The sequence below is a fragment of the Perna viridis genome, chromosome 13, assembly GCF_037379345.1.
Source record: "Perna viridis isolate PV_CMFRI_1.1 ecotype Kerala chromosome 13, ASM3737934v1, whole genome shotgun sequence".
NCBI lineage: Eukaryota > Metazoa > Mollusca > Bivalvia > Mytilida > Mytilidae > Perna > Perna viridis.
In genome coordinates, this window is record NC_142457.1 from 21858276 (window position 1) to 21880724 (window position 22449).

A 22449-nucleotide genomic window follows, 5' to 3' on the forward strand; every position below is an offset into this window, starting at 1 on the left:
AGGCGTATGAATGGTCATCGCAGTGACTACAAATGCAAACCAGACATCCCTCTGAGTCGCCATCTTAGATCTGCCGGACACACCCAGGAGGATCTCCACAACATTAGAGTATCTCGGGAAAGCTTTTGGATGAAGAAATTGCAAACAACTTCTCCAGATGGAATTAACGAGCAAAAATAATGCATTTTTAGGTCTTGGATCTAAGGCTGGTACAGCACTACTTGCTATACATCAATACGCCGTACTACTATATTTGGACTTTATTTTTTTAAATTGTTTTCTACAGTTAATTGCAACTTTGAAAAAAGACCCTCTTTGTTATTTTCATTCAGGCTCCTCATCAGTTGCTTATGTGAGCCTTTGATAAAGGTACAATCACCGACAGCGCACGCGATTCAGCTTCTGAATCTGTTTTGATCTTGAACTTCGTGAGTTTTATGCTCGTTAAGTTTTGTGAGTTTTATGCTCATATAGTTTTATGAGTTTTATGCTGAGGAAGGATATCTGTTATCCGAAATATTCAATTTAAATTTTACCATCTTCTGGTGATGTTAAACATATTTAGACGTTTATTTTATTTATTGTTATGTATATATATATATATTGATTTTAAACGTGAAATGCTATTATTGATGTATTGATAGTATGTCTCAATCATTGCAGCATTACAATAAAATAATCCAAATAATCGGAACAGCACGTTCAAAAGCAACATCTACACACATAGCAACAATATTAATATCACCAACATAAGCAACAACATCAAGATCAACAACAGCAACATCAACAACAACAACATCAACAACATCAACAACAACACCAACATCAACAACAGCAAATCAACAACATCAACTACAACATCATCGACATCAACAACTACAACACCAATATCAACATCAACATCAACAACTACAACACCAACATCAACAACATCATCTAAAACAATATCAACACCAACAACAATAACAGCATCATTAACAGCAACAACATAAGAAACAACAGCAACAGCAATATCAACAACGCCAACAACTACTCAAATAGTAACAACATTGATATCACCAAAATGAGCAACATCAATATCAACATTATCAACAGCAACATCAACATCAACAACAGCAACATCAACATCACCACAAACAACAATAACAGCATTAATAACAACAACAACAGTAGTAACAACAACATCATCAACAACAAACAAACAAAAACAAAACACAAAACAAAACAGAATTCAAAATCACAATAGAAAACTAGCAGAGGTCATAGGTTTCTGAATGGGAACACGCATAACTTTACTGAATTCTGATTGAAAGAGTAATCAAAGGAACCAAAATTCTAGCGGAAATTTTTAAAAAATGTAATCCAGAAACAATGTCTGGACATGGAAAACAGAGATACACAACAAAGAGCATAACATAACCAAAATAATACATACAAAGTAACAAATTTAAATGATCATCTCAGACTTCACTAAAAACTAGGAGAATGGACTAGTTGCACCGGTGTAGTCTGCTTTTCTAGAAACACCCGCCGAAATTGCTCATTATTAAGTCAAGTCCATGGTAGACATAGGAGGAGAGGAAAACTATGACACGTTGAACAAAGGAGTTTTTTATTGTGCAGATGAATACACCGTAAGGATCCACGAGTTAACTATGACGACCAAAAACTTCTGTAGTGATATCTTCAATCTTGTAGCAACATTACCCTGTCCCAGAAGCCCAATTGTAAGAGGTCCAACGCGATAAAAAAAGTCTGCGTAGTAACAGCAAGATCTGGCATAACGTATAAATTATGATATGAAAACTCCAAACTCAGGTGCTGCAGGGATGTTGTAACAGATGAAAGGAAAGTTGACAATAAGTAATGAAAAGTCATTTCGTTTGTTGTATAGTTTGGTCAATGGTTTTCTTTTACCATCGATCTCTGAGTGTAGGTAAAGATCAGATGCTGATTGTACAGTGTCTGTAGTATCCTTTTAAATTATTTCAAGTTCTTTGGGGTAGAAGCGATGTATCAAATCCTCGAAACTAGGATTGATTAACGATAATATGTCGTCTATATAGCGGAAACTGAGATTAATGGATCTAGCTAAACGATGTTTCTTCTTTTGGATCAGATCAGTTATTAAGTGAGCATCATAGGATTAAAAGAATTGTTCGGCAAGTAGAGGAGCACAATTTGATCCCTTTGGAATGCCGTCGGTTTGTTGAAAAATGCGTCCACCTCACTGGACAAATATGTTGTCGATCAAAACCTCAAATATTTTGAAAACATCTTCTTCGGTATATTTGGAAGATGATTTGGAATTAGTTTTTACAAAGCATGAGGAATCTCTATCAAGAACTGTTTTGGAGTAACAACGGTGTATAATCTTCTTTAAATCGGGATTTAAACTGAGTATTGGAAATATAAATAAAGAGTTGCAAAGTCATAGGTTTTAATGCTTAAAGCTGTTGTATTCTGATAATAATCCTGACATGAGTGTTTCCAGAAGATATTTCGATTTTTTCGGAATCCACATTGAATAAACTACATGAGTAACAAGAGTCGTTGTAGGACTGGAGAACCTCTTTTGAAAGCTTTGAGTATAGAAGTTAAAAGTTTTGAAAGAGATTTGGTGGTACATTTAGCAGATCTAGCTGCTAGTATGTAGCGTTTTTATGAATTATTGTGTAGTTAAGGAATCCAGTATATAGACGGTAGATCAAAACTAACGTCTTTGGTAGAGAGACCAAAAGAGGATAGCACAGATTTATGGTTTTCCTCTACATCTTCTTTGGTAGCAGTATAGGTCATATTACTGCTATTATTTTCTATGTCTACCTCTGACAATAAAAATTGGATATAATACGTTTTGCAGACAAAACAATGTTGTTGTGGGCTTTGTCTGCTGGTACGACAACACATTTATCATGTATAGAAGAAAATGGTTTTGCTGCATTGTGGTATTTGGGAACTGATGAAGCATGGACACTCATTGGTCTACTTAAAACGTTTACACGTTTCAAATTTAAAGACCTCACAGTCACTCCCCACTCTGACAGAGAATCAATGTCTTCTTATTTCCGTTTTATTATTTGTCTTGCGTAGTTCTTCACGACATCCAGAAGAAGTTTAAATATACAATTCAAATTTATAGAGCGTGGTTCGCGGTACTCGGGACAGAAAGCGCCTTTCGGAGAAATTCCATTCCGATGTGTTTAAAATCTCCCGTAATAACGTGACCGGAAGGACTACATTTCAATGGAGAGTTTTTGCAAGAACAGTAAAGTGGTTTAGCTTTGAAGTCCTTAATCTCGAGGTTCTGCAATAACCTTTTGATGTGAAAGCATGTAAGCATGTAAACTACCCAATTCTATTTTTGTTATTGAGTTACTTTATACGTCTATCCACATTGAAAACCTAACAGTTTCTATTGTATTTCAGTGTCATTTGCAGAGTGGTGTCCTTTAATTTTGAATTCTTTGGTACACTCCTTATAATTTTGAATTCTTTGGTACACTCCTTATAATTTTGTAATTTATATCACCTATAAACAGGGATTTTATGAAAAAAATACATTAAAATTACAGTTAGCTATAATATTTTAGACAACATATCAAAAGTAAAAACATGTAGGCTTTCCAATCTTGGATCAGATTAGGCTTTTCCAACCTTGATTCACATGTAGGATTTCGCCCCGTGCAGGTCCGGGTGTTAAAAGAATAGGCCTGCAGCAGCGCTAAGCTTGTCGTAAAAGGCGACTAAATAGCGCTCAGAACTCTAGCCGGGGGCTAGGCGCTCTGCCCACAGAGAAACTGGGATGTGTGCCCCAGGTGGTGGAATGGGGTACCCCTGGCATGTTACATGCTCGTGTTGTCAGGCTATAATACGGAAAACCTGACGGCAAACCATAGTGGTGCACCGTGTTGGGAAAGATGTCACGTTGCTAGCACGTTAAAGAACCTGCTGTGGTATTCGATAGGAGTAGGAATCTTTGCGCTCCGCCACAGGAGGCTAAATTGCCCAACCTTATCCATCCCCCCTTTTTCTAGTGGCAATCAAAACTTGTCGACCTTGTTATCCTTGTGTCCCATCCTTTTTTTCATTTCATCATCATTTCATTTTCATTTAATCATCCTTTTCATGTTCGCCGTCTGAATATGGCTGAAATATTGCTGCTCGGACGTTAAACCCCAACACACAAACAAACAAACATGTAGGCTTTCCAACCTTGGATCAGATTAGGCTTTTTTCCTACCTTGGATCACATGTAGGCTTTCCAACCTTGGATCACATGATTCATATCTGGAAAACTAAAGTAGAAAACGGATTGGTCCATTTCAATGTAAACAATATGCGATTTATTTTTCTTCCATATTGTGGTGTCTGTATAAGAGAGTAATCAAGAGTCATTCAAAAGAATGTAATCCAGGGACAAAGACCAGACATGGAAAACAGACATACACAACAAAGAACATAAAGTAACTAAAATCATACATACAAAGTAACAAAAGTAAATGAGCAACTCGGACTCCACTAAAAACTGGGAGCATGGACCAGGTGCAACGATAGGGTAAGCGTCCTCTGTTTTTCTAGAAACACCCGCCGAGTTGCTCATAAAGTCAAGTCCGGGGTAGACAAACGAGGGAAGGAAAACTATGACCCGTTGAATAAATCAGTTCTCATGGTGCTGATGGATACCCCATAACGATCCACGAGTTCATGACAACGATCATAAAACTTCTGTAGTGATGACTTCAATCTTGTAGCAACATAACCCTGCTCCAGAAGCCTATTTGTTAGAGTTCTAGCGCGATACAAAAAGTCTGCGTAGTTTCGGCAAGCTCTGGCATAACGTATGAGTTGTGATATGAACACTTCATACGCAGGAGCCGAAGGGAAGTTGCCACAGATGAAAGGAAAGTTGACAATTCTGAATGAAAAGTCATCACGTTTATCGTAAAGTTTGGTCAATAGTTTTCCTTTACCATCGATTTCTAAGTGTAGGTCAAGATATGAGGCTGACTTCACAGTGTCTGTAGTATCCTTTATCTCAAGTTCTTTTGGGTAGATGCGATGTATCAAATCCCCGAAATTAGGATTGTTTAAAGATAATACGTCATCTATATAGCGGAAACTGAGATTGAAGGATCTAGCCAACGATATTCTTTCTTTCTGATCAGATCAGCTATAAAGTCAGCCTCATAAGAGTGAAGGAATAGGTCAGCAAGTAAAGGAGCACAATTTGTTCCCATTGGAATGCCGACCGTTTGTTGAAAGACACGTCCACCACACTGGACAAATATGTTGTCGATTAAAAATTCCAGTATTTTGTAGACATCTTCCTCTGTATATTTGGAAGATGATTTGGAATAATTTCTTACAAAGTATGAGAAATCTCTACCAAGAACTATATATTTGTATCTAGGTGTACCATCTTTTTTGGAAAAACAACGATGTATAATGTTTTTAAGTCGGGATTTTAACTGAGTATGGGGAATAGAAGTATACAGTGTTGAAAAATCATAGGTTTTAATGCTATTATATTCAGATAATAGTCTTGAACTGATTGTCTCCAAAAGATCTTTCGAATTTTTCAGGATCCACATTGAATTAATACCACTACGGGAGTAACAAGTATTGTGGTAAGACTGTAGACCCTCTTTTACAGTTGTGAGTATAGAAGTTAAAAGTTTTGAAAGAGGTTTGGTGGTACATTTTGCAGATCATGCTATGAAACGTTGTTTGTATGGATTCTTGTGAAGTTTAGGAATCCAGTACATAGACGGTAAATCACAATCATCGTCCTTGGTAGAGAGACCAAATGAGGATAGCACAGATTTATGGTTTTCCATAATCTCTTTTTTTGGAGAGAGGTTTAGCAGTGTAGGTCTTATCACTGCTATTATTTTCTACGTCTACCTCTGATAATAAATATTAGATATAATTTAAAAACGTTTTGCAGACAAAAACAATGTTGTTTTGGGCTTTGTCTGCTGGTACGACTACATATCTGTCATGTATTGTAGACAATGTTTTTGCTACATCGGGGTCTGTGAAAACTGATGTAGCCTTGGCTCTCATTGACCTACTATAATAATAGAATTATATTCACCTTTCTGTAGTCTTAGCTGCACACTGGTATGTCGGGGGCAAGCTCAGGACGTCTGTTCGGTACAGCTGATCTGGTAGAACTCTCTCACTCAGTTTTTACTCATTCGTAACGTCAACTTCCGGTCAGCCAGAAACCGGTTTCCACCACACTACACTATCATACCCTTTATTTATCATGCCTAGAACAAGTTCTCGACGACAATTTGACAGTTTTGGTTTGATTATTTTTTAATGATAAACATCCAAATATACAACATATCATAATCATCTGTTGCTAAAATCATATGACATTTACATGTGTTCACTAGTGTAAGTTACATTATTATCAACATGTGTTCACTAGTGTAAGTCACATTATTAACAACATGTGTTCACTAGTGTAAGTCACATTATTATCAACATGTGTTCGCTAGTGTAAGTCACAATTTATCAACACGTGTCCACTAGTGTAAGTCACATTATTATCATATAACTCGTATGTACATATTGGCTTGCTAACATCTTCTTTTTTTTTTGTGAAGCAGAGATCTAACAGTGTTTATTTCAAGAATAGACTTAGTTGAGTGAAACAACATTGACAGATTGCTGTTTTTTTTTTGTACATGCAAGTTTTGAATTTTATCTATTTTTTCTGATTCTTTGAACGATTGTGCTTAATGATTTGTTAGGCGTCAAAAGTGAATGCATTTCCTTTGAACATCACTTTTTGTACATTAAGTGGCAAATCATCGATATAAGCAATATAAATGCTCTTATAGAAAATGAAGTATTTTTATTGATTTTCAGTCATTGAATAACAGAATTATTACTACAATTAGTCGAAAACAGACCACTTAATGTTTTATTGACACGAGGTGTATCTGAATTTCAGGAATCGCCATATCAATAAAAATAGATTGACAGAGAACAGTAACCAGAGATCCTTTCACAAAAAATCATAAGAGTATGACGTCATAGTAAATAAAAGTGTTGTGACGTCATAACTTAGGACTAATTTTACTCTTACGAATTTGTCCATGGAATACATTCTTTTGATTACCGTTATAACCTTGGTTCCCTTGATTACTCTTTCAAAGTGTTATATGGTTATTTTATGTTCTTTTTTGTATATTGTGTTTCTTTTGCCTGTCTAGTCTACTCTTGTAATACGTTATTTTGATTTCCGGTCGATTCTTGGTTCCCTTAATTACCCTTCCATAGTCTATGATACTTTAACAAGCAGAAGTTAAAGGAACTGATCGGAAATATCTTCACTTCTTTTAGATTCGAGTTATCATAGATCGTACAATATTTCAAGTTTTCCGAGGCGGAACAATATTGTTTGAACCTTTTGCATTGGCTACACCCATAAAAAAGCTTCAGCTTTGAAATAGAGGTAGTTTTTTTTAAATAAAGTTTCCCATTAAAGGCCTCTAATTATATTCAGAGAAGAAGGTGGTTTTAGTTTGTTTGTATTCACTTGCAAAAAGTAAAAGGAATATATTCGTTTGTACTAGTTTTAGACCCTGTTACTGATAAAAAATATCTTAAAACATTTATTAACATATTTGTCTTTTAAGTATCACTCCAGTTAAGAATCATGCAACATGTGATACATAATTGGAAAACCTATCTTTTTTTTATTTTTGATATTTTGTTTGAAATGTTATAGTTAAAAGAAATAACACGTGGTTTTTCATATTACCAATGCTCATTGGAGAGAAAAACTGAATGCACTGTAGAATTGAAAATTATGGGAGGTGACTTTGTGAATGACACTAAAATACAATAGAAACTGTTTAATTTTCAATATGGATTATCTCCTCAGAGCAGGCATATTGGAATGAATACTTATACATTTCATCATGTAGACCCATTAACCAACTTACTAAGAAAAATAAAAAAAATGTGTAGCCTTTTTTTTTTTTTTTGGGTGTATCACATTTTATAGAATTTGCATGATTCTTACAAGGACTGTTACTTAAGATGTTAACTTAAAAAAAAGATTTATGAGCTGTTACAAAATTTACGATTGAAAAAAGAAAGGATATCGTAAAACGTAACAAAGGCACCAGTTTCTAACCTAAATACACAAAAGTAAATACTTCAGAGGTCACCAAAAAAGCATTTATCAAGTGGAAACATACTTTCAGAAAGCTTTGAAAGGTCCCAACAAGCAAAGTTATAAAATCCACAGTAACAGAACGATAACTGTTCTTTAAAATAAAACTAAAAAGTTGACTGTGGACAGGCGCAGTCATAATGACTAAAAAGTTATATAACGACACGAAGATACATTAACGACCAATATCTTATGATTGTGGACAGGTGCAGTCATAATGACTGAAAAGTTATATAACGACACGAAGATACATTAACGACCAACATCTCCTGACTGTGACAGGCGCAGTCATAATGACTAAAAAGTTATATAACGACACAAACATACATTAATGACTAATATCTTCTGACTATTGACATGCACAGTCATAATGACGTTGCATATGATGTATAGAAAGGTGATTTACGGTCCGTTCACATGACCAAAAGGTCCAACGAACTAAATATTATGTAGAAAGTTGTTTTTATGCAGTAGGCATTATTGATTATTATGATGGAGAAAATATACAGGTTTTGATATCAATTATATTAACACTTGTAACACTTGTTCTTCTGTGGCCCCGTGCAAGCCCGGATGTTAAAAGAATATCCCTGCAGCAGAGCTAAGCTTTTCGTAAAAGGCGACTAAATAGTGTTCAGAAACATAGCCGGGGGCTAGGCGCTCTGCCCACAAAGCAACTGGGATGTGAGCCCCAGGTGGTGGAATGGGGTACCCCTGGCGTGTTACATGCTGGGGTTGTCAGGCTATAATACGGAAAACCTGATCGCAAACCATAGTGGCGCACCGTGTTTGGAAAGATGTTACGTTCCTCGCACGTTAAAGAACCCTACTGTGGTATTCGATAAGAGTAGGAACCTTATAGCTGAAATATTGCTGCTCGGATGTTAAACCCCAACAATCATATTCTTCTTTGTAACTTGCCGAAACCAAACCTGATTAACTAAAAAACCTGTTTAGACCAGACCTCGTTTTGCATTCTCTTGATTACTTTCCCTTGATTACACTTTCTTGATATCAATTTTGTACCCAACACATGTCTAAATTTAACGATTTTTTTAAGTCGAGAAAACGAGGGGAAATCCCCTGAACAAGAAATCATCGGGAAGAATAAATTGTACAATTCGAAATAAGTAAAAAAGGACAGAAAGAAAACTGAATACGACAAACCAGGCTAAACTGGTTGGTGAACTTAGGTGCTCCGGAAGGAGTTCTGGCTAGTTGCATTTTCTTCAAGCACCATAGTAAACTTGTGTAAACCGAGCTGCTCTGGACCTTAATACATTGGAATGATTCAGACAGGTGTTTAAGGATGTAGACATAGGGTAAGGGATACACCTCTTACAAATCATTGGAACGTTTGTATGCGGCATTTTACACCAATCTTTTGTAAGAGTAATGAAAGGGAACCAAAGTTATAGCGGTAATCAAAAGAATGCAACCCAGGGACAAAGACCAGACACGAAAAACAGACATACACAACGAAGAACATAAAGTAACTAAAATCATACATACAAAGTAAAAAGCAAATGAGCAACTAGAACTCCACTTAAAACTGGGAGCATGGACCAGGTGCGCCCAATCGTTTATTTGTCTGTAGTTCATTGGTTGTCTTTGCTTTTTTATGTGCGTTTTTATTTGTTTCACGTTGTTTTCTTTTGATTAGATTGATTTTCGTCTTTTATGAATATCTTCACTTCGTTTATGGTGAGACCTTTTACAATTTGCTATACGGTATGGGTTTTGCCCATCATTGATGGTGTGGTGACCTGCAAAAGTTCAATTGTTCATTGCGTGGCTTTTAGTGGATAACTGTCGGATTTCATTCATACCACATCTCCTATTTATACCAAGATGTTGCGAAAATTATATGTCTGTCACAGTAACAAATACTTTAAACATAATTTCAAATACATTTTGGGTTTTATACAGCTTCATAAAAATATAAGGACTTGCATATCCAACAGATGTAAGAGTTCTGGATATGAAAAACGGCAGTCTTATTTATTGAAACAAGACCCACGTAAATCCATGCAATCACAACAAATATGATGATTCAAAATCAATCATGGTTGAAGTCAGACTAGTTGATACCATAAAAAGGCTATACATTTTGATGGTTGTTATTAGGTTTGTTTGTAAATTTGTCCTTATGAGATTTTTCATTCCAATCTCTCTGGTCTTTCTCATCCAAAATCCACTACTTGCTATGGCATTTTAGTGTCATTTATAGAGGTATCTACCTGAATCTTGAAATTCAATGATACATTGTATATAATTTATATCTCCTAAGACCGAGATGGATATGGAAAACAACATATTAATATTGTCAGTTACTCAAATAAATCATACTCATTTTTGTAACGTTTAAAAACGCGTCGTAACTATGTACCCTTTGTAACGTTTAAAAACGCGTCGTAACTATGTACCCTTTGTAACGTTTAAAAACGTGTCGTAACTATGTACCATCTGTAACGTTTAAAAACGCGTCGTAACTATGTACCCTTTGTAACGTTTAAAAACGCGTCGTAACTATGTACCCTTTGTACCCTTTGTAACGTTTAAAAACGTGTCGTAACTATGTACCCTTTGTAATGTTTAAAAACGTGTCGTGACTATGTACCCTTTGTAACGTTTAAAAACGTGTCGTAACTATGTACCCTTTGTAACGTTTAAAAACGCGTCGTAACTATGTACCCTTTGTAACGTTTAAAAACGCGTCGTAACTATGTACCCTTTGTAACGTTTAAAAACGCGTCGTAACTATGTACCCTTTGTAACGTTTAAAAACGCGTCGTAACTATGTACCCTTTGTAACGTTTAAAAACGTGTCGTGACTATGTACCCTTTGTAACGTTTAAAAACGTGTCGTGACTATGTACCCTTTGTAACGTTTAAAAACGTGTCGTAACTATGTACCCTTTGTAACGTTTAAAAACGCGTCGTAACTATGTACCCTTTGTACCCTTTGTAACGTTTAAAAACGTGTCGTAACTATGTACCCTTTGTAACGTTTAAAAACGTGTCGTAACTATGTACCCTTTGTAACGTTTAAAAACGCGTCGTAACTATGTACCCTTTGTAATGTCACGTGATTATATGTATTGGCTAGTATACATTACGTTTTTGAGTTGAATACACAATTTCAGAGAGCTACATATACGTCTTTTTACTCTTGTTTTACACAGTTTAAAACAGTTAATATATCCGCGACATTGGTGCCGTGACCAAACGGCTGACGAAAATGACGAAAAAGAAATCCATACGAGTAGGACATTGAGGACAAATCACAAAGTTGATATAGAAAATTCATGAGGAGTTGTAGAATCCAAAGGAGCAACAGGGAGAAATTGAAATTTGTGTGAGACTTTAAAGAAGGAAAGAAACATTCTTTCCAAATTAGATAGTGAGGAAACTAAGAATGATTCTATAGAGACGGAGATAAAAGAAGTAGACAGGTATGATCTTGACATGGACCGTATTCTTATTGAAGTCAAAAACACATTTAGTCACAATAACAACAGTAAACCAAACATACACAAATATACATGTACCAAGTCAACAGAATCATAATCCCAGTAGAGAATTATTACATGTATTAGCTGAGTATACATTACGTTTTTGAGTTTTAGAGAGCGACATATACGTCTTTGTTATTCTACTTTTACGAAGTTTAAAACAGTCGAAAAAAAGAAAACAAAATTTGTCACGTGAAACTAACTACCTTGTTTTTCCATGGACTCCTTCTTAGTATTATACTAGTTTTTTCTTGAATTTAATAAACATTTTGAAAATCTTTTATCGAGTCGGTATTATGATTCATAATTAAGTGTAACTGTTCGTAAGAATCAGGCAAAATTGGAAAAATCAGAAACATGCATATCAAAACCCCACCGATCTGACAATGTAATACCACTCAAGGATGCTTTCTCTAACTGAAAAGACCATTATTTGATCTCTGCATCATTGGATTTGCTCAGAAATTTTTCAATGGAATCTTAGAAAGATGAAGTTTTTGACAGATGTATCTGCATTTGCATTTGATATAGTCATTTTCAGTACATTTCAATGGTCCGACATGATATGGAAAATCTTGTCTGTTTTCCCTGATTCTGATGCTGCAATTAGTCAAATTACACTAACAAAATTATGTTTTTTTTTTCATACCATGTTTCACCTACTGCCTGATTCTTACAGGGATTGACACTTAAACTTTGCATTTAAGGATTCCTAGGGTTGGCATACCTTTTGTTAGAATACGTTGTAAATTATATGCAAACGACGGGAAAACATGAGCAAAATATATTCTTACAGTTTGATGATTTCTTATTTAGTCAAAGATATACATTATATACTTAAACCCCCTCCTTTTCTCTGAAAACTTTTTTTTTTGATATACAAGGAATGAAGCCTCTGTGCTTTATTTATTTTGAAATTAGTAATATAGCGAACTTTTATAAACATGATAAATAGCATCTGATGCTTTAATTCTGTTCTGTTTTAATGACTTTAGTGGTGGGTATTGTAAGTTGTTGGGGCATGTGGCCAAAATACCATGCATACAAAAATGGATAGCACCAAAAAAATGCAAATGCAATCAAAACCTGAATTCAATTTTAGTATCAAAACGATATTTTGACGAAGAAATATTAATGAAAACTTCATTACTAATTTGCAATCAAATTCAATTTCTTTCATATTTGGAGATGGGTATTAAATTCGTTATTCTTGATAAGATTAAATAAATTCCCACAGGTATTTGTATTTGTAATTCATTGTAGAATTTAATCTTATTTTTGGAAGTGCAAATTTGTCGTTGGGCTTCTTATGACTGACATCGTTTAGCTTCATATGAATTATGCATTTGCTGTTATCGCTTTGCAACCTTATGTAATTGAAAACATTTAACTATTATAGGACGTTGTGTTGAATTCCAGATCCTTATCTCATTAAGTTTTCTTTTTTTTTTAAATAGTTCTTCTGGCCAATAATTGATATTTTACAAAATTCATGTACTTGTAAACGTCATGTTTTATGACAATTTGGGATGAGGGTAAGGAATGATAATTAAGGGGCATTGTAAGAATGGATACAAGGGGGATTAGGAATAAGGAAGGGAATTGTATGAGGGGATGCGGGGATTAGAAACGAGGAGAGGCATTGCATGAGGGAACGGGGGATTAGGAATAAGGATGAGCATTGTATGAAGGAAGTGTGGATTAGGAATGAGGATGAGCATTGTATGAGGGAAGTGGGGATTAGGAATGAGGAGAGGCAGTGTATGAGGGGACTGGGGATTAGGAATGAGGAGAGGCATTGTATGATGGAAGTGTGGATTAGGAATGAGGAGGGGGCATTTTGTAAGGGAATGCATGGAGGATTAGGAAGGAAGAGAGGCATTGTATGAGGGGAGTAGAGATTATAAGAATGAGGAGGGGCATTGTGTCAGGGGAGTTCGGATAAGGAATGAGAAGGGGCATTGTATCAGAGGAGTGGGGATTATAGGAATGAGGAGGGGCATTGTGTCAGGGGAGTGGGATTAGGAATGAGGAGGGGCATTGTACGAGGGGATGCATAGGGATTATGTTTTAGGAGGGGCATTGTATTAGGGGAGTAGGATTAGGAATAAGGAGGGGCATTGTATATGGGCAGTCGGGATTTGGAATAAGGAGGGCATTGTATGAGAGGAGTGGAGATTAGGAATGAGGAGGGGCATTGAATGAGGGGATGCATTGGTGATTAGAAATGAGGATTGGCATTGTATAAGGGGATGGAGATTTTGAATGTTGAAAATGGTCAAATCAGTTTTAAAAATCACAAAAACAAAAACAACTCCTTCCAAAAAAAAAATAAAATATAAAAAAATAAAACAAAAAAAAAAAAAAACAAACAAACAAACAAACAAACAAACAATAGTAAAATTTGCAAAATGTCAATATGTAACAAAGAACATTGAATGATAGGAAGCAGTATACTTCAAAAACTTGGTATGTGAAAGATATGGAACAGTCTATGGAGAGAAAAGAAAATTTGTAATGTTTTTTTGGAAAGTAATGGAATTGTGGATAAATGTTATATTTGAATATTTGAAATGTTGAAATGTAGTTTGGAAGGAAACCGGACATTTCGGTCCGCGGACAACTCGGCCCAGGACCACTCGGACCGTGTCTCTGGATCAGGATTTCGAATATAAGTGGCCGAGTGGGGTCATCGTTGCTCGTGATAGGATTGTTTTTATATAATTAAATGAAAAGAATACTTAAATAAATACATTTTGAATGATGTCATAATGAAAAAGTTGCATTTAATCAAAAACCAACATTTCACTTTGAGAAAGGATGCATTTATGATATAAAATAGATGAACATTATTTAAAGAAAAAAAATATTTCATGTGTCTACCACTGCCTGGGTTTTGCTTGGACACCCTCTTAAGGAGGTAGGCCTAAGGTAAGGGACGTAACTCTTGAAATCAGTGATATGTATCATATTCAATTTCACCAAAGCGTTTAAAGCTTTCCGTTGAAAAAGTGTCCAAGTTACTTTGATGCTTACATGAGATTGATGGTGAATACAAACCCTCCAGTGATTTGAAAGAGTTGTGTCCCTTACCTTAGGTCTACCACCTTTACATGTACATTTACTTTTTGAACACGTATTTTACTTTTTTGTTTATTTCGATTTATCTTTTTTCAGAAAAATGGGAATAAATAATATAGACGTATGTCTATCGTTTTGCAAATTTCTATCTTTAATTTTAAAATTCAATAAAAGACGTTAAATTTCATATTACGTACATAAATAGTTCAAATAACATTTTATTAAAACAATGCAACTCTTTTTACAGTAACATCACTCTTAAACCTTTCTGAACTGTAAAACGTGTTTGGTTTAGAGAGGTAGTCAGTTTAGAAGGCGTTCGGTTTACCAAGGTAAAAAAAACATTCGAATTGAAAAAATGCACTAGTTTAGATAGGTTGTCAGTAAAATCAGGTTTTACTTGACTGTCTGTGACATCAAGTACACCAGTAAATTACATCAAAGACGATCAAGCAACAAATAAATATTATCTTCCAATATAAAAAAGAGGTAGAATAAAAAAAAAGAGAAAAAATAATTGCAATGCATTTGGTGTACACTAAACACGGAATAATCTGAAAACCTGCTTAAACCACACATTTTAAAATATATATACAGTGAAAGATGTCTTAACCGATCGCTTTGTATTCTTTTGAATTGGATCAGTTTAAACAGATGTTCGAGGTTCAAAATACATTCAAGTTGATGTCAATGTCCTGAAAAAGTGTCTGGTTCAAATATGTCTCAGGTTATTCAGGGTACGCTGTACACAGGTTTTGGGAATATTCAAGGTACGGTATAGACAAGTTTTTCAACGTACCACTGCTCTTAAGAATTAAAATCAGTATGTATTAATACCAAAATAAAGCATTAATTTATAGAGAAATAATCATAAAGTTAATATAATGTCAATTTCATATGCACAATTATTGGATAAAACAAGATTTGCGACATGATACTGTAGTATCATGCGTTCAAATACATTGCATGTTATTTGAAAGCATTACACGTTCGACAAGATTACTCGCTACTTGTAGAATAATATGATATAATCATATCTAACTAGGTAGCGGGAACGAGTATGATTATGATTCAATTATAATGAAGTAAAATCTGCTTAAAAAACTTTATTTCCGGGATATAACAGATTCTTCCTTTATTAAACTTATAAAACTTGATTAAAAATGGTAAGGATTGCACTACAAAGAAATTATAATTGTATATGAATTAATAAAAAAAAATATGCGAATTCGGCACGAATCGGAAAAGCACCTGGTCAGCCTCGCGTTTTACACCATTTGTAAGCCTCATCCGTATATTGTTCTTTTTTATATTTCAAGTCAATATATTTATTTTCCTATTATACAAAGTTATTTTCTTTATTTAAAGAGGATAACCCATATAAGAACAACTCTAACTTCCACTGGGGCCCTCTATGACACAAGTAAAATCTTAACAAATACACAACATAAATACAATAATGATATATACATTGAGTAGCCAGTTTTCTAAATACATAACTCATTAAAATTTTGCGACATTATGAAAAATGAAACAAAGAAAAGATTTAGAAAGAGCAGTAATCAAAAGAATGTATTCCAGGGACAAAGACCAGACAGGGAAAACAGACATACACAACAAAGAACATAAAATAACTAAAATTATACACACAAAGCAACAAAGGAGTTGACCATTAATTTTTCAAGGGGACTTGGTTTTCTTTTTGATTGTTTGTTTTTTGCGTGGAAAAATGTGTACTTTTCTAACGCATGTACATGTAAGTGTAATTGTATTATTTTCTTCTTCTTTTATTCACATAATTTATTTTTTAACCCAAATTATCTTTTCTCCAAAGTCAGGATCAAAATAAATAGTGCGTCCCTAAGCAAAGTTTTATATCATCATGCCAATGACCTTTCCTGGAAACAAATGGTTTAATCTGGGACTAAGAAGCTGTTTTGTTGATCCTAGCTTTAATTTGATCCAGGGGTATGGGAGGAGCTGATGTTTTACGACGACGACGACGACGACAAACGCAAAGTGAAGACTTTAAAAATTGATATAGCCCGTTGAGGAAAAACAAAACAAACTCCATTAAAATACACTTGCAATAAACAATCTGACTGCTCCAGGTATGCGTTGCGTCAATGACGTATTTTTGCAGTGATCGATTAATTCAAGATTAGCAGTCTCTACCTGCAACCCTGGTGCTATAAGCTGGTTATCCTGAGGCTTCGCCCAAGTTTTTACTTCATGATCAGTGGGCAGAAACAGAGTAACCTTGATTAGTATGTTATCAAGAATTCCGCTTAGGTGCACGCTAGAATTACGGAGCCTTCTTGGTGTGGTTTAAGGGTCCAGATTTGGACCTTGTCATTGGATGCAGGTGTTTTAACACATAAAAATGGGGGAACGTTTAACCCCGGACTTCAGGTGCAGGTATTTTTATTACACATAAAAAAATTCTTAAATTGCTCAAAACAATGGGTAGGAGTTTACCAGTCATGCCAGTTTACACATAAAAAAGGGTCCGGGCAGCGGGCGCAGATGCTCATACCTGTAGATATGGGAACGTTTATTTCGACATGTTCTACGCCTTTCCATGTCTGGACAGTTTTGCACTTCAGTAAAATGGTGAATGTGGTTTAATTAAGCAAAATAATGAACGTACAATACAGGTGTAAGGCATGTACATATGATCCTAACAGTACGTCAATTGAGCATGCGCGAAGGCGTATTATAAATCACGGACCAATGACGGTGTCCGAATTGGTATATTTCCCCAAAAAAATCGCGTTTTCCATAGAACGAAGATTGTTTCAAAGACAAATTTAGAAAGAACACCTGGGTCGGATCCAGGATTTGAGTTTGGTGGGGGCGGGGGGTGGGGGTGGGTGCGTTAATTGGATAAAATGCCGTGCAAAGCAAGACAAACAATATTATGGAGTGAAACTTGTGGTATTTTTTTTCTTACAGATTTAAGAGCGGGCGTGCGCCCCGCATACCAGTCCTTGAATCTGTGCCTGGGTAAACACTTTATTTATATCCTGTATCACAAATATATTGGACCTTGTATTGTTTCAGTGGAGTTGCGGCTCAAAGAAATCGGTTTCTTCCTTTAGTATTAGAGGTACCATCTACATGTATATCCTTAGTATGACAATGCAAAGTAGAGGTACTATCTATATCCTTGATATGACAATGTGAAGTAGAGGTACTATCTACATGTATATCCTTAGAATGATAATGTGAAGTAGAAGTACTATCTATATCCTTGATATGACAATGTGAAGTAGAGGTACTATCTACATGTATATCCTTAGAATGATAATGTGAAGTAGAAGTACTATCTATATCCTTGGCATGATAATGTGAAGTAGAGGTACTATCTACATGTATATCCTTAGCATGACAATGTGATAAAGCCCTACTCATTAGTCTCCGCACCCTCCTCCTCCTGTGGCGCAGCTATGACTTCCATGATCATCAAATTCGTCTCCATGCCATGTTGAATTCCACCCATCTGGTCCTCGTTTCATACGAGTTCCTGACGTCCATGTACTCCGTCGAGTCGATTTATTGTTTTGTATGCCTTTCTTTCCACAACACCAATAACCTAACATACAAAGCATGCCGAGAGCAACAACTCCTATAATCACGAAGATAATTATTTCCATCATTTAAAAATTCACTTTTTACTGATAAGAGGATATTTTCTATTTCAAAGCCACATACTCCGTCCCTTCAGAGTTTTACAAATTAATACGTAAAAACCAAAAACAGCTTGGTAGATATGAATTCGGTCGAGCATAAACTAGGTAAATTTTTCACAGGAAAGGTTGAACCATGCCATTTAATATCAGGAAGATGTGTTTTGTGATAGCCTACAAATACATATGTACATTAAGAGTAATCAAGGGAACCAAGGTTATAGCGGTAATCAAAAGTATGTAATCCAAGGACAAAGACCAGACATGGAAAACAGACATACACAACAAAGAACATAAAGTAACTAGAATCATACATACAAAGTAACAAAAGCAAATGAGCAACTCGGACTCCACTAAAAACTGGGAGCATGGACCAGGTGCACCGGTAGGGTAAGCGTCCTCTGCTTTTCTAGAAACACCCGCCGAGTTGCTCATAAAAAATCAATTTCGGGGTAGACAAACTAGGAAAGGAAAACTATGACCCGTTGAATAAAACCTGTCTAAACCAATCTCTATTTAACTTTATTGGGCCGTTTTAGACAGGTGTTTGGTATACCAAGGTTACAAGGTTAATATAAGGGGACTTTAAAAATGCCTGATTTAGACAGGTTTTGCGATTACTGATCGGGATTCTCTTTAGACAGGTATCCACACTGAGAGTTCTGTCTGGTAAAGTCATCACGGCTAAGCAAGATTATATCCATTCTAGAGAGGTCTGTCTAGTAAAGTCACCACGGCTTAGAAAGATTATATCCATCCTAGAGAGGTCTGCCTAGTTAAGTCACCAAGGCTTAGCAAGATTATATCCATCCTAGAGAGGTCTGTCTAGTAAAGTCACCACGGCTTTGCAAGATTATATCTACATGTATTCTAGAGAGGTCTGTCTAGGAAAGCCACCACGGCTTAGCAAGATTATATCCATTTTAGAGAGGTCTGTCTAGTAAAGTCACCACGGCTTTGCAAGATTGTATCTACATGTATTCTAGAGAGGTTTGTCCAGTAAAGTCACCACGGCTTATCAAGATTATATCTATTCTAGTGAGGTCTGTCTACAGTTAAATTCGAACATCAGACACTGTTCAGAGCTTAACTTCAAATTCATAAAAAAAAAAAATGATACAGTGAGTGCGACCGGAAGTGGCAAATTGTACCAACGAAAAAGTATTTTGATGAAATTTTAAAGATCATGAAATGATTAGCACCATCAAAACATACAGTGAAATCTGTCTAAACCGACCCCCTTTTTTACAGTAATAAAAATGCTTTGCTCAGACAGGTTTCGTATTATTATTCCTTTTAAACAGGTTTCACTGTAGTTAAATACCGAAATACCAATGAAAAAAATAACAGCAACAACAACACAGAACTAACTACCGTACACATATATTATCGACAATTTGTAATAAATTACTCCTTCAGTGAGCCTCTCAAATTCTTGTGGTAAGACATCACATACATGTATAAATGTATAAAATTATATCATTGAAAATTGCTTTACACAATCACAAAATACAAAAAGAAACTAGATGAATACAAAGCAATGTGTTACAACATATGATGCCAAGAAGTAAAGGACAAGGTCATAATTGGTATAATTGTGTTTACCTTTTTGTATTAATTGCACGTGCGCAATACATTATGCTTCCGAATTATTTTGTTCTACTGCAAGCCGTATCTTCCGGAAGTAAATGCTATATATGTTCATCAACTATACATTGCAGTGACATGACAGACAAAATAAAAGCAATTTTGTACGGTGACTAACTACAAAATTATAAGAGAACCAATTCAAACGTATTGATGTTTTTTATCGTAGAAATTAAATCCGTATACATAGTGTTTTCCGAAGCAAAAGTACAAGTATACAGTAGTGTTGAATTTACGAATCATGCAAAATATCAACCTAAGTTAGGTCACCAAATAACTTTTTATTTCATTCCTCCCAAAGCCTACTGGAACGGTATTATTTGATAAATGGTATTTCTTCACTACCGGTATGTTTGTGTGTATCGTGTACTTATTCTGTCCTATATTAGATCAAACTTAAACTAAATGTAATTAATATATTACAAAACGTTACATCAACATATTTCACGCCTATACTTGATGTTGGCCATTCAGAAGATACTCCCTACTTGCGGAGCTCGGGATGCAGCCATATTTTATCCTGTTTTTGCAGAGTTACCTCCCGTAAGAGTAGGTATAATTTCGAAGTCTCTCTAATCGACTCGGGTGCAGAAAAAGAGGTAACTCGAATGAAATTGGAGTCCCCAGCAGACAAACACAACGGTGCTTCTAAAATTTACAGGGTGTTTCATTTTGTTGGTAGGTTACATAAGGATGATTTTCATTTGTATCCCGGGCAAAGAAAATTTATGGTAGGGTCAGTAGAACGAGAAATTCCCTTTTAATTTGACTTTCGAGTATCGTTCAATCCAAAAAACGCTTCTTGTCTCGCATCGATCGGCCTACGTCCCTAACATAAAATCCTTGGTCCGACCCTGTTCTCGGTCTAAATACGCCATAACTTAAGTACATACATGTACATGTAAAGCTATAATAGTCCTTTCTATATGTTAAGCCCCGTTCATCATCATCATTTCACGTTGTTCATTTAATCATCCATTTCATGTTCGTCGCCTGAATATAGCTGAAATATTGCTGCTCTGGCGTTAAACCCCAATAATGAATCAATCAATCCATATTTTAAAGAAAAACATATTGATTTCCGCTAGAATCTTGGTTCCCAACCAAAGAAAGAAAGATAAATCTAAACAATAAATAAACCAGATCCCGTCAAAGCTAAACATCACGTGAAATTCTTTCATAACAAGTGAAAACTGACTCAACCGAACCCATTTTGGACTTTAAAAATTTGTTCGATTTAGACAGGTGTTCGGTTTACATAGGCTCAAAATACATTTAAATTGGTACGAAAGTTTAAAAAACTGTCTCGTTTAGACAGGTTTTCGGAAAATTAATTAAAAAATCTATATCAACACTGTGCAATGATTTCATAATAATATTTTAATACTTTTAGAATTACAGATTAAACAACGTAGGTTCTATCCACTGTGATTAAGTGATTCAGCTTTTTCCTGAATTCTCAGTTATAGGAGATGCACATCTTTGATATGAACATAATAATTCTACAGTGTCTAAGTCTGAATTATATTGGTATTTAACTGATTACACAACGTAGGTACCCCCTGAACATGAAAGACGGACAGACGGACGGTGTCGAGTGGCTACTAGACCTACTTTCAACTTTGATGACACGCGTAAATACTGTCCACATTACTGTCCACATTTTAAGTAGCATTTTAGCTACAAGTCATGGAAAATGTGATACATGGTTGAAAGGCCGACATATTTTGTATTTTTTATCTTTTGTTTAAAACGTATGAGTATATATAATATATCATGTGAATTTTCATAGAATCCATGTTCAAAAGAGATATAAATTATATAGTTTGAACTGTTAAATTCAAATATAAGGGTAATAACTCTGTAAATGACACTAAAATACAAGAGAAACTGTTGGATTTTCAATGTGGATTATCTCGTTAGAGAAGACAGATTGGAAAGAATAATTATAAATTTCATCATAAAGCAACTCAATGACAAAAATAAAAATGTGCAGCCTTTTTGGGGGTGTATCACATTTTACATGATTTGCATGATTCTTACAAAGACTACTACTTAAAAAGATCCTTAAGAGGTTAAAATAGGAACCTAAATAGTCCTTGATATTAGTTCTCAGTGGACCACAATTGTTTTGGGACCTGTCGCATTTTGAAAATAGTTGTATTTAAGTACGTCTCCATCTAAGAATCAGACAAAATGTGTATAAGTTGTGGCATATGAAGAAAAAACCTATTGCATTTTCCACGTATTTATATCTAATAACCTTAAGAAACTACTGTCAAAGTTGTCCATTTCTTGCCGAAACTTTGTACACAAT

The 22449-nt window shown here is 35.1% G+C and overlaps 1 protein-coding gene across 1 annotated transcript in view; it reads left to right on the forward strand.

Annotated features, from left to right (window-relative positions):
- LOC148599991 (uncharacterized) overlaps positions 1-22449 on the forward strand; it is a 218527-nt gene that overhangs the window by 113499 nt on the left and 82579 nt on the right. The gene's annotated exons all lie outside the window — the stretch shown is intronic.